We start from the raw sequence: 17,891 nt of genomic DNA, 5'->3' as shown, positions 1-17,891 counted from the left end.
ACAAGCCCCTCAATAAATACTGATGGCTAGCCAATCATTTTGACTTGATACTTTTAAAAAGTATGTTGTTGTTGCTGTTAAATGCCATTGGGTCAGTTCCGATTCAACCACCCTGTATATAGAGTGGCTGGTGGGTTCGAACTACTGACCTTTTGGTGACAGTTGGACAATGAATAGAGCAACGTTAGTCCTAAACTGACATCTTTGCTTTGCACTTTAATGAGGTCTTGTACAGCAGATTTGCCTAATGCAATAAGTCACTTGATTTTTTTTGACTGCTGCTTCTGTGATTGTTGGTAGTGAATCCAAGCAAAATGAAGCCTTTGACAGCTTCAATCTTTTCTCCATTTATTATGATGTTATTTATTGGCCTAGGGGTGAGAATTTGTATTTTCTTAACACTGAGGTGCAACCCATACTGAAGACTCTGGTCTTTGATCTTCATCAGTAAATATTTTAAGGCATCTTTGCTTTCCGCAAGTAAGCTTGTATCATCTGCATATTGCAGTCTTCCTCCAATCCTGATGCCATGTTCTTCTTCATATAATCCAGTGTCTCAAATTATTTACTCATCATATAGATTGAATAAGTATGGTGAAAGAATACAACCCTGGTACACACCTGTGATGTTAAACCATTCAGTGTCCCCTTGTTCTGTTCAAACAACTGACTCTTGGCCTATGTAAAGGTTCCCCGTGAGCACAATTAAGTGTTCCATAATACTCATTCTCCGAAAATGTTGTCCCTAATTTGTCATGATCCACACAGTCAAAAACCTTTGCATAGTTAATAAAGTACAGGTAAACATCTTTCTGGTATTCTGTGCTTTCAGCCAAGATCCATCTGACGTTGGCAATTATATCCTTCTTTAATATCTTTATCTGAATCCAGATTGAACTTCTGGCTGTTCTTGTCAATGTACTTTTGCAGTTGTTTTTTAATTATCTATAGCAAAATTATAGTTGCATATGATATTAATGATATTGTTCAATGATATCTGCATTCTGCTTTTCACCTCTTTTTGGAATGGGCACATATATGTATCTCTTCCAATCACTTGGCCAGGTAACTGTCTTCCAAATTTCTTGGCATAGATGAGTGAGTGCCTTAAGTGCTGCATCAGTTTGTTTGAAAGATTTCTATTTGTATTCCTTCAGTATCATTGGCTCTTATTGTATGCTGCCTCTTGAAATGGTTGAACATTGGCCATTTCTTTATGGTACAGTGACTGTGTATTCCTTCCATTTTCTTTTGATGCTTTCTACATCATTCAATATATTATTATCCATAGAATCCTTCAATATTTCAAGTTGAGGCTTCAATTGTTTATTCATTTATTTCAACCTGAAAAATGTTGAGCCTGATTTTCTGTTTTTGTTTTCTAACTCCAGGTCTTTGCACATTTCATGGTAATACTTGACTTTGTATTCTAGAGCTTCCCTTTGAAATGTTCTGTTCAGCTCTTTTACAACCTTAGTTCTTCCCTTTGCTTTAGCATCTCTACACTGGAGAGTAAGTTTCAGAATCTTTTCTGACATCCATTTTGGTCTTTTCATTCTTGTCTTCTTGATGATCTTTTGCTTTCTTCCTGTGTGATGTTCTTATGTAATTCCAGAATTCTTCTGGTCTTTGGCCTTTGGTGTCCAATGCATCAACTCTGTTCATTAGATAATCTCTAAATTCATATGGGATATGTTCAAAGCAAAAAAAAAAAAAAAATTAAAGCTTTTATTGTGAATTGAGTGATAGTTTACATAGCAGAACATTTGTTTTGCGCTCAACCAGTCACATTTTGTTTCATTGCAATGATTGCAATCCCCTCCATCCACCATTGGTTAGCAGTATTTGCCTCTATTCCCTCTTTTTTTTTTTATGCACACAAAAACATGCAGGGATATATAATCATTTAAATAACCAAAGGGCACGTTTTGCAAACCAGCCCCATGCCTGCCAGCACACAGCCTTTCTCTTTCTGTGAGTCTAGAGTCCTCAGATGCTCTTATTTCTCCATGCCAACACCTCTGCCTCTGTCTCTATAGTGTCGTTGCTTCTCTCAATAGGATCCCACGTTCCACTCATGCTCTTCCTTCTTGATATTTCTAGGGTCCTCTGTTCCTGGAGTGTAAGATTAGCAACTCCCCCTGCCCCTTTTGTTATACAACTTTTACCTTTACAGTTGTGACAGTTGCAATTAATCATGATAACAATTACTACTGAATCAAAAGAATCCTATCTCCATCTCCCTTCACCAAACCCATCTAGACAAAATGAAAACTATTCCCCCAGTCACTCTGAAACTAAACTCTCTCTTGAAAACTTGTAAGCCAACCACTTCATGCCTTTAAAGCCCACCCCATCCCATCCATTTTAAGTAGACAATGTCTAAGTTGCCGGTCCCTATCCACCCTGAGGGGATAGGCTTGATCCTTGATTTGTAGACTGCTTTCCTCTTGGTTGGTATTTTGAGCTACTACATAAGTAAAGCTCTGGTAGCGTAGTGGTTACGAATCGGGCTGCGAACCTTAAGGTCAGCAGTTCGAAACTACCAGCCGCTCCACGGGAGAAAGATGAGGCTTTCTACTCCCGTAAAGATTTACACCCTCGGAAACCCTATACAGGGTCGCTATGGGTCGGAACCGACTCGATGGCACATAACAACAACAACAACAACAACATAAGTAAAGGATAAATTCATAAAATGATGGCAATTTACACTTGCTTCCTGTATCAAATTTCTTTATCTTCCTCTAGTCATGTTCTGATCATCAAACATCCAAGCTACGTCAAATGGGAACTATTTGCAAGTTTGGGTGTTTTTGTATATCTCCCCCCACTTTAGATCAGCTGGAAACTTCACTCTCAGTTCTAGTTCCTAGTGGCTAGGCCAGTATGCACAGGCTCAGGAGTTCCCAAATCTCCCCAAACTTCAGGCCAACCAGCCCTTCCTCTCCTCTCTCTCATCTCAAGGTTGACTGGAGCCTATGGAACATGGTCAAACGCAGCCCATGACTTCATTGCTGCCTTTCCCCCCCTCCACTTACAAGTAGACTAACATGGTCACCAGTGAGCTTAGAAGCCTGCTCATGTGTTCTCATTGAGTTTCAGTCTTGGTAGGGGATTTGTCCTGAAGGGACTTGATGGCTTGCCTTGATGGTTCCCAGGCGAACAGCTTGCTTGTTCTTGTAATAGCCAAACAGTCTGCTTTATTTTTCCTGTTGGTCTTATTTACAGGAAGTATCTTCTGTTCCTCTAGCTGTTCAGGGTTTGTCTGCATGTCCTTTCAAGTGGGACTGTCCGACCCCAGAAGGTTCTGGATGGGGCTTAGGACTTAAGGTACATTTTTGGATCTTGTGGACTTGTTTTCATTTCAGCTTCAGCCTGAATGTACATGTGAGCAATGATGGTCTGTTCTACAGTCTGCCCTTGGCCTTGTTTTGACTGATGATATGGAGATTTTCCACTGTCTCTTTTCATCGGTGTAGTCAGTTTGATTTCTGTGTATTCCATCTTGTGAATTTCATGTGGAGCGTCATCTTTTATGTTGTTTTAAAAAGGTATTTACAATGAATAAGTCATTGGTCTTGCAAAATTCTATCATGTGAAAAAAATTTTCTATCGTATGATCTTCGGCTTCTTTACTATTACCAAGGCCATATTTTCCAACTACTGGTCCTTCCTCTTTGCTTCTAACTTTAACATTCCAAACACCAGCAATTATCAATGCATCTTGATTGCATGTTTAGTCAATTTCAGACTGAAGAAGTGGGCAGAATTCTTCAATTTCTTCAGAACTGATTTTAGTAATTGGTGCATAATTGAGTAATAATGGTATTAACTGGTCTTCCTTGTGGGTCTAAGGCTATTAATTCAAGACAGTTCTTGAAATGTTCTTTTTAATGATGAATGTGATACCGTTCCTCGTCAATTTTGCATTTCTGGCATAGTAAACCATATTATTGTCAAACTCGACATGACCAATACCAGTTCATTTCACTAATGCCTAGGTTATCAATCTTTATGTGTTCCATTTAGTTTTCAACAACTCCCAATTTTCTTAGATTCTTTCTTTGTACATCCGTGTTCTGATTATTAATAGATATGTACTGCTGCTTCTCCTCATTTTGAGTTGTGCCTCATCAGCAAATGCAGGTCCCAAAAGCTTTACTCCATTTGCATCATCATGGTCAACTCTACTTTGAGGAGGCAGTTCTTTCCCAGTTGTATTTTGAGCATTTTCCATTTCTTGTAAAATGGTCAATCTGGTCCATCTTCCTCCATCTTGGCCAGATGCAGATGGTTTACAATATCATTTTGCATCATCAACAAAAGTAAAGTATCCATTTAGCAAGCCTCTTAGTAAAATATTCACTCAGCAATTCCTTTCCATTGATATTCCCTTTCTGCATCATCATTGTTGTTAATTGCCATCAAGTTGGGTCCAACCCATAGTGACCCTGTATAGGGTTTCTGAGGAGTAGGGGTGAGCTTCAACTGCTGATCTTGTAGTTCGACTCGATTTTGCAGCCCAGCACATTAACCCATAGAACCACACCAGGACTCCACACCAGGACTCCTTGGGCCTATAAATTTCATTTAATCTATAGATTCACAAAGTAGATGGTGGTGGCTGTGTGTCACTGAGTACATTCTGATTCATAGCAACCGACCCTGTATACAGTTTCCAGAGGTTGTAGAAGATCTTTCTCTTGCTGAGCAACTGATGTATTTTAACTGGTCCCCTTGTGGTTAACATCGTGACTCATAACACATTGAGGTGCCAGGGCTCCTTCACAGAATAGGTAGCAGTAGTTGATTTGTAAAACAGTTTTTCATTCCTGACCTTATGTTGAGTAGCATGCCTAACTCTATTGTGTCTACCTACCACTTTCCTCTTTCAGAGTCATGCTCCTGTATTCTTCCCTACTCTGTCGTTACCTTGAGGAACTGTGACTCTTGGAATGTTTTTTTTCCAGGTGCTTCAACATCAACAGTAACTTGTTTATCCTCCACAGTGTGTCAAATTTATTTAAAATACCCAAATTTACATTTTTTTTTTTTTTTTTTTGCCTAGAGGGTAACACCTGGCTGCTGTGTGTTCTGAATGTAATGATGGGGAAATTAACAGCATGCTTTCAATAAATGCTCCTGTTTTCAGCCTTATGTCATACTCTGTAGCCCACCACACCTGGCATCCTTGAGTCTGTAATCCTTCCTGAGTTCTCATAGACAGACTGGCTCATTTCTTAGTTGTAACCCCTCCGTAGTTGTTCTAAACTGTGTCTTTTCCCAGTCTGCTTCACCAAGCTCCACTCCATTCACTTTCCACCGTCTAACATGTGTTGAAATATTTCATCCATTGACATACTCCTTCCTGTTCTTTTCACTGTTGTGTGCTTATCCTTTTCCTTTTAAACTTGCATATTTCTATTCATGGGATCTCTGGTATGAGAGGAGATAGATTCTTGTGCTCAGCCTTTAATCTTGAACTGGCACCTGTTGCTATTTAAATACTAAACTAAAGATTATTTTTCCAAGACTTAAATTTGATTCTTTAATCGACACTATTAATCAGTTGCTTTCCCTAAAATTGTCTTTTCCTTCTTTCAACAACTCCAGTCTCAACTGGCTTTCTTCCTATTATTTGGTGATGACACCTCATTATTCGCTTCCTCTTTATATCCATTTATATGATTTTATTACTCAGATTTCTGTCCTTGACGCTCTTTGTGGAATGCCTATAAGATATTTCCACTTGGATATCTAGCTGGTATTTTATACTGAGTCTCTGAACTGAACTAGTCATCGTCACCCCCATATCTACTCTTCCACCAATACTTGCTTTCTTGATGAACAGTAACCCTACACCTGTAATCACCAAGGAGAAGTTTGGGTGTCATCTTAACATTCTTTTCTCAGATATAGCTGGCCATTACATCCTGTCTGCGAGAATCCTGTAAAACCACTGACATCAAGTTGATTTCGACTCAGAGCTCCTATAGGGCCAGAGTAGAACTACCCATAGGATTTCCAAAACTACAATCTTTTAACTGTTACTGTTACTGTTAAGCGCTGTCGAGTCAGTTCTGACCCATAGCGACCCTGTATAGGGTTTCCTAGGAGCGGCTGGTGAGCTTGAACCATGGACCTTTGCGGTTCGAACCAACTTTGTAGTCCAGTGCATTAACCCACAGTGCCACACCCCAGGATTCCATAATCTTTTAAGAAGCTGGTGAATTTGAACTGCTGACATTTTAGTTAGCAGCGGAAGTATTTAATAACCACTGCAACACCAGGGTGCCTTTGTCTGTAATATTTCCTATAGTTCAAACTTAAACCCTTCTGTCAGCTACTGCTTGCTTTATTTAATTGTCCATCGTTTTCCATTTTTTATTACTGAAAATTTTAAGCATAGTAAAATGTACCTGTCTCTGGGTTTCAACAGCGACCAATATTTTGCTAATCTTGTTAATTTGTATTTACCTTTCATCTTTCCACTTGATTAGATTATTTTAAAACAAGTTCCAGATGTTGTATCATTTCATCTGTAAAAACTTCAGCATGTAGTTGTAAATGGAAAATATTTTTAAAAACATAGACATGGCATCTTTAATAACACAAAATTCTGATTGGTATCATCATACATGGAGTGTTTACATTTCCTTGGCTGTTTCATGATATTTTGTTTTTATGGCTGGACTAAACAAGATCCATTTACTGCGTTATGTCTTTATTGCACCTCCTTTAGCTTATAGGTTCTTCTTCAAATGCATGGATTCTACTCTGGTCTTCCATATTCACGTCCAACATTCGTATGTCTGTTAAATAATTGGAATTACCATGGCATGGGCCAAGAACACCTTAGTCCTCACACTGTCATATTTGCTCTTTCTTTGGCAGTAGATTTGCATAATGCAATTTGTCTTGTCTTTTGATTTCTTGACTGCTGCTTTCATGAGTATTGACTGTGGATCCAATCAAAATGAAGTCTTTGACAATTTCAATCTTTTCTCTGTTTATCAAGATGCTATTTATTTGTCCACTTGTGAGACTTTTTGTTTTCTGTATATTGAGATGCAATCCATATACTGAGAGGTATAGTCTTTGATCTTCATCAGTTAGTATTTTAAGTCCTCTTCATTTCCAACAAGTAACATTGTGCCATCTGCATATTGCAGATAGTCAATGAGTCTTCCTCCAATTCTGATGCCACATTTTTCTTCATAAAATCCTATTTCTGAGATTATTTGCCCAGAATACATCTTGAATGGGTGTGGTAAAAAGAAACAACAAGAATGCATACTTTTCCTGATTTTTAAACCATTCAGTTTTCTCTTGTTCTGTCCAAACAACTGCTTCTTGGTCTATGTGCAGGTTCCTCATGAATACAATAAAGTGTTCTGGAATACACATTCTTTACAACGTTATTCATAGTTTGTTATGATCTACATAGTTGAATAAAAAATTACATAGTCAATAAAGCACAAGTAAACATCTTTTTGTTATTCTCTGCCTTTAGCCAAGATCCATCTGACACTGGCTCGTTATATGCCCTTTCCTGAATCTGGCTTGAATGTCTTGCAGTTCCCTGTCAGTGTACCGCTGCAACTGTCTTTTTTTGTTGTTGACTTTTTATTGTGAATTGAGTGAAGGTTTACATACAGGATCATCAGTTTTACATTCAACAATCATACATTTGTTTCATCTCAATGATTACATTCCCCTCCATGCTGCAATAGTCATTCCGCTTCCTCCTGTGATTCCCATTCCCATGCCAGTCACCTTCCTGTCCCTTCTCAACTTTGGAAAATGTTACCCTTTTGATTCTGAATGATTGCCCATTCCATGGTTAGCATTCCTCACCATTGCTATTGCACCCCACCATAAATCCACCGACAACTTGGGTGAAAGTAGGGCATGAGGGTGAATTCCTTTCCAGACCTGAAGGGTGGTTGAGGGTCATAGTCTCAGGTTCCTGCAGTCTCTTTCTGACCAGTAAACCTAGTCTTCTTCCTTTTTTTTTTTTAAACTAAATTTTGAGTTTTGTTCCCTATTTTCTTCCACTCTATCTGGAACCCTCTAAAGCAATCTCTATCTCATAAACCCCATGCAGGGTTGCTATGAGTCAGAATCTACTTCACGGTACATAACCACCACCAACAACAACAACTCAGAAGTTGTCTGCCTCTCCTTCTTCCTAGATGTTAGTCTGAAAGCTCTGCTTCAATCTGTTCACCATGGGTAACCTTGCTGGCATATAAAATGATGGTGGCATAGGTTCTCAGTTGGTTGGCAGTTATATGATGATGTAATTTGGCAATCATGTACTCATCTCCATTTGGTGATCTGATGTGGTTGTCCTCTATTTTTGCATAATGCCAATTTGCCCATAGAACTTGGTTTTTGAACTCTAATCATGTTGATAAATGAGGAATGAGTATATTTACTTAATTCAAATGAATAAAAATTTTTTTGGTATCTATCTAAAATTTCTAGGAATAGCAACACCAATCAGAATAAGCAGCTATATGAAGTTTTCTTGTAGATAATTGGCATTTGCTAATAGCCACCCTTCCCCTCAAAAAAAAAACCCCACTGCCTCTGAGTCAATTCCCACTCATAGTGACCCAATATATTATTTCTGAGATTGTAAATCTTTACAGGAGTAGAAAGCCTCATCTTTTTCCCATGGAGTGACTGGAGGGTTTAAATGACCAACCTTGCGGTTAACAGTTCAGTGCTTATCCTACAGCATTACCAAGTCTCCTTTATATATGCCACAGATGATCCTTAGTCATGTCATAACTGCAATGGAATATCCTGTTTGTATTAATTACAGTTGCAAGAACTGCAGCCTTTTGTTGTTACCAGAGCCTCTTTTGCATCTTATATGTATCTTTGTGTCTCTAGGATCCTTGATACCACACTTAACACACTTAGTTTCTGAATTGCGTCTTGCAGTCAGCGTCACCGAGAGGAGCTGAAGTGGGATAGGGATTGCTGTGTGCCATCAATAAGAGTATCTCATGTAGACTTCTGGACTTCTGGTGTGGCACTGTTGGATCAGCACTGGACTGTGAACCACAGGATCAGCAGTTCAAACCCACCAGCTGCTCCTTGGAAACCTTATACAAGGTCTCTATCAGTCGGAACAGACACGATGTCACTTTACAATAACAATATGTAGATTTCTGTTCTTTTGTAGATTATTTCATGTAGGCACTCCAGAGTGTTTTGGAATTATGTTTTGTCAATTCCAGCTTATTTAGAATAACATACCTTTAGTTTGTGATATTGATTTAAGATGTTATTTTTATGCTATATACTAGAGTTTTTCCTTTAAGTCAAAGCCAGTTTCTTATAATACCTAAGTCAGCTGCAGGGGCATTATTTGCTAATGCATTTTTATTCGATGGAATTAGAAGAGTGAGCTAATGGGACCAGAGGGTGTTCAGAAATGGTACTTAATTATAAAATAATGGAAAACAGTCTACATCATGAAATTACCTCATAAACAGAATGATCACAACTAAGATGATTCAGTAATTAGTTATTACATCAGTAAAATTAACTCATTTGTATCTCAATCCTTCTGACAAGATTATGAGAAAGTATAATACCTTAAATATGTAAACAATTAATAAAATATGGAAGATATTATAAGTTTACAGAATTGACAGCCCACACAGCTATAGAATTAATTGCTTTTGTGTACATTAGGTGTTTTGGAAAGTAAGCATTAATTTTTTGGCTTCGATTCATATCAAGACCACCCTGTAAGAAATAATTGAAACAAATCTTCAGTGAGTGTCAATTTATTATTCAGCCAAATGTTTGGCAACTAAGCCACCAAAACAAAATATGCAAATAAACATTTTCAAATGATTGAATGAAAGCATGCTGTATTTCTAGATATTTTAAATTTGAGAGTAATGTAAAGATACAAAGACTTATTTGAAACAGGCTACCCTGATCAAGATACAGAGCTAATCCTCAAAGAGACTTAGTTGTGAACAATTTTGGCAAATTGACAATCTGCCAAAATATTTCTTAAAAAAACATGAAAGATAGTATAAATCTGAATCTAGTTATATAAAATCTAAACATATGACATTTAAACATTTTCATGATTTTATAAGTAATTATTCTAGAGAAAAGTTATCATTTAAAAATCATAAAGGTGTAATTTACAATATGGATTTGCAATAGTCTTTTGAATACATTAAATCCCTGGTGGTGCAAATGATTTGAGCTCATCCCAGTATGGCATTGTAGGATGACCTCAAGGTTGGAGATTCAAACCCACCAGCTGCTCCTTGGAAACCCTATGCAGGATTGCTGAGTCAGAATTGAATAGACAGCATTTAGCAACAACAACTACTAACCAGCAGATTTTCAATTTGAACCCACTTAGGAGTCCTGGTGTGACTCTGTGGGTTAATGCGCTTGACTGCAAAGCTGTTTCAACTGCAAGGTTGGCAGTTCAAGTTCACCAGCTGCTCCTTGGAAACCCTCTACAGGGTCGCTATGGGTTGAAAACGACTCGACAGCACTTCACAACAACAACAACAAGTAGCACCATGGAAGAAAGGCCTGGAAATCTGTTTCTATAAAGACTGTCGACAACCAAACCCAATGGGGCAGTTCAACTCTATAGAACATGGAGCTGTCTTGACTCAGAATTGATATGGTAGTGGATTGGGTTTGGTGTTTGGTGTGGTTGTATGGTCTGGAAAGGAACAGATACATTGTGAATGCTCTGATAGATTAAAACAAAAGTTTCATATTAAAAAGTTTAAACAAAGCAATCATTAAAACAAAGGCAGAAATACATCTGGTTTGTCAGAGTATAATTTAATTAAACATTATTTGAGTGGTATGACTCAAGGACACCAATTCTACCTTATTCTGAATCAATAGCACAAAATCTTTTATTTTGTAAATGTTTCATTTACTTACAAAGAAACTCTTCAGTTCTTTTTGGGAATTATGTCAAAATTTTTGGAATTTTATGTTCAGTGGAATAAAAATACCCCCAAATATTTTCACTTATTAATTATTGCAAGCACTTGGGCATTTGGAAAGTTGGACAACGAATAAGGAAGACCCCGGAAGAATTGATGAATTTGAGTTATAGGGTTGAAGAAGAATATTTTAAGTACCATGGACTTTCAGAAGAAAAATCTATGTTGGATGAAGTACAGCCAGAATGCTCCTTAGAGGCCAGGAGGGTGAAACTTTGTCTGTCATACTTCAAACATGTTATCAGAAGGGACCAATCCATGGAGAAGGACATGATGCTTGCTAAAGTGGACGGTCAGCAAAAAAGCAGAAGACCCCCAATAAGATGGATTGACACAGTGGCAGCAGCAATGGGCTCAAACATAGCAATAGTTGTGCAGATGGCAAAGGACCAAGCAGTGTTTTGTTCTGTTGTGTAAAGGATTACTATGAGTTGGAACCAACTCGGTGACACCTAACAACAACAACACATGCTTGGGAAAGTTGGGCAATGACAAAGGAAGACTATAAAAGAACTGATACATTTGAATTATGGTGTTGGAGAAAAACATTGACGGTACCATGGACTACCAGAGGAACAAACAGAACTGTGTTGAACAAACAGTACAGTCAGAATGCACCTTAGAAGCCATGATGGTGAGACTTCTTTTATGTTTTGGACATGTATAAGGAGGGCGAGTCCCTGGAGAAGGACATCATGCTTGGTAAAGTGGAGGGCCAACAAAAAACAGGAAGACCCCAATGAGATTGATGGGTACAGTGGTGTAACAGCAATGGTGAGAATGGTGCAGGACTGGGCAGTGTTTCATTCTGCTGTTCACAGGGTTGCTCTGAGTTAGAACCAAATTGATGCCACCTAAGAATAACAACAAAGGAGCTCTGATAGTGTAGTGGTTACGAATCAGGCTGTGAATCTTAAGGTCAGCAGTTCGAAACTACCAGCTGCTCTGCTGTATAAAGATGAGGCTTTCTGCTCCCGTAAAGATTTACAGCCTTGGAAACCCGGTACAGGGTCACTATGAGTGGTTTACAGCTCCATGGCACATAACCACCACCACCACCAAGAATAACAACAACACTTTTGAAAATAGTGTTGTATAGTATTTTCTCAAACATCAAATGATTCTTGAAATATATTTAAATAGGTATAAACTAAAAATGGGGTTCTGATGTAGTGCTGTAGATAGTACTGGACTGCTGAGCACTAGGTCAGCAATTCAAACCCACCAACTGCTCCCCGGAAACCCTATACAGGCTAGCTATGAATCAGAACTGACTCAACAGCACTTAACAACAATAACAATAATAAAAAAAAAATAACGAAGATATCAATGTTCCAAAGCACTTAAAACAGACAAATTTTGTTTTGTAATTTTAGTAAAACAATGGGAATATAATATTGTCAGTTTTTATTCTTGTGAATGTGAATTTAAAGAATATTGAGACAGACTTTATTTTTCTAAGAGAAAATTTCTGTCATATTCCTTTTATGTGTATTGCTTGTGCCTTTAAAAATGTTCTTGTAATGTTTAATAAGCACTTGAGGATAGCTTTGTTTCCATTCTGAAAAAGTGTGAATCTTTGACTATGAAACCAACTTAAAAGCCAATCCTACATACAGAGATAAAAAATAGTCTTCACATGGAGTCTGGAAAAGAAACTTTTAAATAATGCATAACTCTTGGGAGTTATGGATACTGATTTTGCATATCCTAGGGGGAAAACGAGATCATGTATTTGACATTTAATATTGCTTCCTATAAGCTTGCCATCCAACTTTGTTGTATTTCCTTTAAAATTTGGATCTTTCTCTTTCTTCATCCCTGTTGGGACATGGTAAACTTCTTAATTCATTTTGTGTTATTCTACTTACATAGAAGGATATGTGTGTGTGTGTGTGTGTGTGTGCATGTATGTTGTTGTTTTTGTTAGGTGCCATTGAGTCGGTACCAACTCAAAGCGACCTTATGCATAGTAGAATGAAACACTGCCCAATCCTGGGCCAACCTCACTATTGTTGCACGCTTGAGCCCATTGATGCTGCCAGTTTGCCAAGCCATCTCGCTGGGGTTCTTCCTCTCTTTCTCTGAGCCTCCACCTTACCAAACATGATATCCTTCTCCAGCGACTGTTCCCTCCTGACAATATGTCCAAAGTATGAGAGACGAAGTTTGGCCATCCTGGCCTCCAAGGAACACTCTGGCTGCACTTCTTCCAACACAGATCTGTTGGTTCTTTTGGCAGCCCATGGCACTTTCAATATTCTCCTCCAATACCATAACTCAAAAACATCAATTCTTCTACGGTCATCTTTATTCACTGTCTAGCTTTCACACGCATATGAGGTCAGGCGCACCTTAGTCCTCAAGCTGATATCTTTGCTCTTCAACACTTTAAAAAAGTCTTGTGCAGCAGATATACCTAATGTAATACATCATTTGATTTCTTGACTGCTGCTTCCATGAGTGTTGATAGCTGATCCAAGAAGAATGAAGTCCTTAATAACTTCAATCTTTTCTCCGTTGATTAGATTGTTGTTTATTGGTCCAGTGGTGAGGATTTTTGTTTTCTTTACATTGAGATGCAATCCATACCGAAGGCTGTGCTCTTTGATCTTCATCGGTAAATATTTTAAGTCTTCTTCACTTTCAGCATATGTGTGTGTGTGTGTGTGTGTGTGTGTATAAGCTTTGGATAAGCACTGGACTGCTAACTGCAACATTGGTGGCAAAAACCACCAGTTGCTCTCAGAAACCTTACACATGCTCACTATGAATCGGAACTGACTTGAAGACACACAACAATAACTGTATATGTTATTGTATATATACATAATATATATTCTTGATCTAATGTTTATATTGTATATTCTTACATATATGTATATCCATATCTTATCTATCTTTCTTTCAAGAGCTTTTGTTCTTTGACCTTTAACATGACATATTTCAATGATTTTTGGGTCCTTTTGATCAATTATTTATGTGAAGCAGAAGGTTCTTATATGAAAAACTAGTACAAAGAGCCATCTTTGAGATTGTACTTTTTGCCAGGTGCGGTGTTAAGTGTTTTGCATTAGTTACCTAATTTAATCCATACAGCAACCCTGTAATGACAGCTATATTCCATTTTATATATAATAACACTCAATGACGTTAAAAGAAATTTCTATGTACACAGAGATATAAGTCCACACAGCTATGTTCAAAGACTGCACCATAAGTCTATTATGATGCTTCCTAAAAATGTGTGACTGTGATTATGATTTTATGCTAAACACAGATACCCTAGTATTTTGCTCATTTTCAGATTATCAGTCTAAAACCACATTTTTTCTGTATATGCACTACTAATAATTCTAAGTATCTATTTTTTATAGATAATCCTAAGTATCTATTTTTATCATGTGTGTTTATAGTCTGAACTTCATTGCATATATGATTCTTTGTTCATTGTGAAACACAAAATAGACTGTGTTCTCTTAAGTTGTTCTCATTTTTATTGGCTGCTTTCTCTACTCTGTCACCTGTGGCCTACATTCCTCTCTCTGACTACATCCTCTACAGTAGTCCTATATGTTTTGTAGGAATAGAATCACAAACATAGCTGCTCAGAGGAACACATATTTAGTACCTCCCGGTTTTTATGAATCAGGATCCCAGGATTGGCTTAACTGGGTTCTTTGCTTCACGTCTCTCAATGCTGCAATTAAGAGATTAACAGGGGTTGCAGTTTCATCTAAGGCTTAATTGGGGAAGGATTTGCTCCCAAGCGCATATGGTTGTTGGCCGTGTTCACCTCTTTGCAAGACTGAGAGCCTCAGTTTCTTGCCAATTCTTGATCAAAGGTCATTCACGGTTTCTAGTCACATGGCCCTCTACATAGACTAGTTCAAAATTTGGCAGCTTGCTTTGTCAAAGCCAGGAAGACAGGGAGAGTCTCCTGGGAAGGTGGATAGTATAATCCTATGTAGCATAACCATGTATACGTGAGATTATCTAGTTTATTACCATGATGTATTCTACTGGGTGGAAGCAAGTTCACCTATATGCCCTGTCTACACTCACAAGGAGTCCTGGTGTGGGTTGTGGGCTAATGCGTTGGACTACAAGGTCGATTTGAGTCTCAAGGCTGGCGGTTCAAACTCACTAGCTGCTCCTCGGAAACCCTATACAGGATTGCTATGAGTCGAAACCGACTTCACAGCACTTAACAACAACAACACTCATAGGGAGGAAACCACATAATGGCATGAGCACCAGAAGGAGGATCATGGAGGTCATCATAATGTCTGTTGCCACATCTTCTTTCAGGGCTTTCTACTTATTCCTGTAATGCCTGTTCATAGTTCATTCTGTTCTCTTGGTCATGAATCTCTCTTTCTTGTGAAACTTCAGTTTCTTCTCTTTGTTTAATTGCTTATTTTAATATTTTTTATTTAGTATACAAGATAGTCTTCCAAAACATTTCTGAATAGCATAATTCACCATTCTAGAGCTCTTGTCATTAGAGAAAACATATGTCATAACAACACAAACTATGCTGCCATAGGAACTCAACCTGTATATTTCAAACAAAATAATGTATAAGCTCCTTTTTATGAGAAAATAAATACACATTATTTCTACTACACGAAAAAAAAGATACTAAAAAGAAAGCGTTTTCCTTTTGCCCCTTTTTACTCTTTTCTTTCTTTTTCTTTTTAATTGCGTTCCATGTCACCCAAGTTAGCATGTGCCTACACTCTTCCCAGTGAATAATTCTCCATTCCTTCCAACCCCTGGTAGCCACCATAAAAACTTTATTATAGAATGAAAACCTTTTCTTGACTTTTTACAGTAGTAGTTTTTGTCAGGTGTTGTCAAATTGGTTTCAACTCATATAGAAATAACTGCTTGGTCCTGTAGCATCCTCACAATTGTTACATTTGAGGTGATTTCTAATGTCACTGTGAAAATCCATCTCGCTGGGGGTCTTCCTCTCTTTTGCTGAACCTCTACTCTACCAAGCACGTATCCTTTTCCAGGTACTAGTCCTTCCAGATAACATGTCCAAAGTATGACAGAGAAAGTATCACCATCCTGGTTTCTAAGGAGCATTCTGGCTGTACTTCCCATACAAATTTGTTTGCTCTGTGGGCATTCCACTATACTTTTAATATTCTTCTCCACTATGATAACTCAAGGAGCTCTGGTAGAGTAGTGGCTACGAATCGGGCTGTGAACCGCAAGGTCAGCAGTTTGAAACTATCAGCGGTTCCGTGGGAGAAAGATGAGGTGGTTCTGCTCCCGTAAAGATTTACAGTCTCGGAAACCCTGTGCAGGGTCGCTGTGAGTCGGAACCAACTCCACAGCACTTAACAACAGCAACAACATGATAACTCAGATACATCAATTCTTCTATGACTTCCTTATTCATTGTTCAACTTTCACATGCATATGAGTTTATTAAAAAATACCATGGCGTGGGTCAGATGCACGTTAGCCCTCAAAGTGACATTTTTTGCTCATGAACATTAAAAAGTGATCCTATGCAGCAGATTTGCCTAAGGAAATATGCAGTTTAATTTTTTTGGCTGCTGCTTGCATGGGTGTAGATTGACAACTTCATTCTTTTCTCTAATTACCATGCTGTTGTTTATTGACTTGTCTGTGAAGATTTTTGTTTTCTTTACATTGAAGTGCAGTCCATACTGAAGACTGTGGTCTTTGATCTTCATGAGGATATTTTAAGTTCTCTTTGTTTCCACCACCACTTGTTTGCCAGTTTGACCTGCTATGGTGGCTTGCATGTTGCTGTGGTTTTGGAAGCTATGCTACTGGTATTTTAAATACCAGTAGGGTCATCCACAAGTTTCAGCTTAGCTTCCAGATGAAGATAGAGTAGGAAAAGAGAAGGACTACTTCTGAATATTTAGTCACTAAAAACTTTATGACTAGCATTGGAACACTGTCAGTACCAGATTACTGGATACTGAAACATGATGAAGAGCACCAAAATATTGCCAGATATAGTGCTGGAAGATGAGGTCTTCAGATTAGAAGGCATTCAAAGTATGACTGAAGAAGAGCTGCTTCCTCAAAGTAGAGTTGACTGTGATGATGCAAATGAGGTAAAGCCTTCAGAAACTTCATTTGATGATGGTGCAAAACTCAAAACAGCTGTAAACATCCATTAATAATCATAAAATGGAATGTGGTAGTGGTGGTGGTTATGTGCTGTGGAGTCAGTTCCAACTCATAGCAACCCTGTACAGGGTTTCCAAGGCTGTAAATCTTTATAGGAACAGAAAGCCTCATCTATCTCCTGCTAAAATGGAATATATGAGTATGAATCTTGGAAAACTGGAAACTGTCAAAAATGAAATGGAATGCATAAACATCAATATCCTAGGCATTAGTAAGCTGAAATGAACTGGCACTGGCCATTTTGAATCTGACAATGACATGGTTTATTATACTGGGAATAACAAATTGAGGAGGAATGGCGTCATATTCATCATCAAAAGAACACACCAAGATCTGTCTTCAAGTACAATGCTGTCTGGGATAGGATAATATTCATACACTTACAAGGGAGACCAGTTAATACAACTACTATTCAAATTTATGCACCAACCACTAAAGCCACTGATGATGAAACTGAAGAATTCTACCAACTTCTTCAGTCTGAATTTGGTCACACATGCAATCAAGATGTATTAATAATTATTGATGTTTGGAATGCAAAGTTTGGAAACAAAGAAGAAGGATCAGCAGTTGGAAAATATGGCCTTGGTGATAAAATGATGCTGGAGATTGCATCATAGAATTTTGTAAGAACAATGACTTCTTCATTGCAAATACCTTTTTTAAACAACATAAAAGATGACT

The sequence above is a fragment of the Chrysochloris asiatica genome, unplaced genomic scaffold (genome assembly GCF_000296735.1).
Source record: "Chrysochloris asiatica unplaced genomic scaffold, ChrAsi1.0 scaffold00190, whole genome shotgun sequence".
NCBI lineage: Eukaryota > Metazoa > Chordata > Mammalia > Afrosoricida > Chrysochloridae > Chrysochloris > Chrysochloris asiatica.
This window is presented reverse-complemented; position numbering follows the sequence as displayed.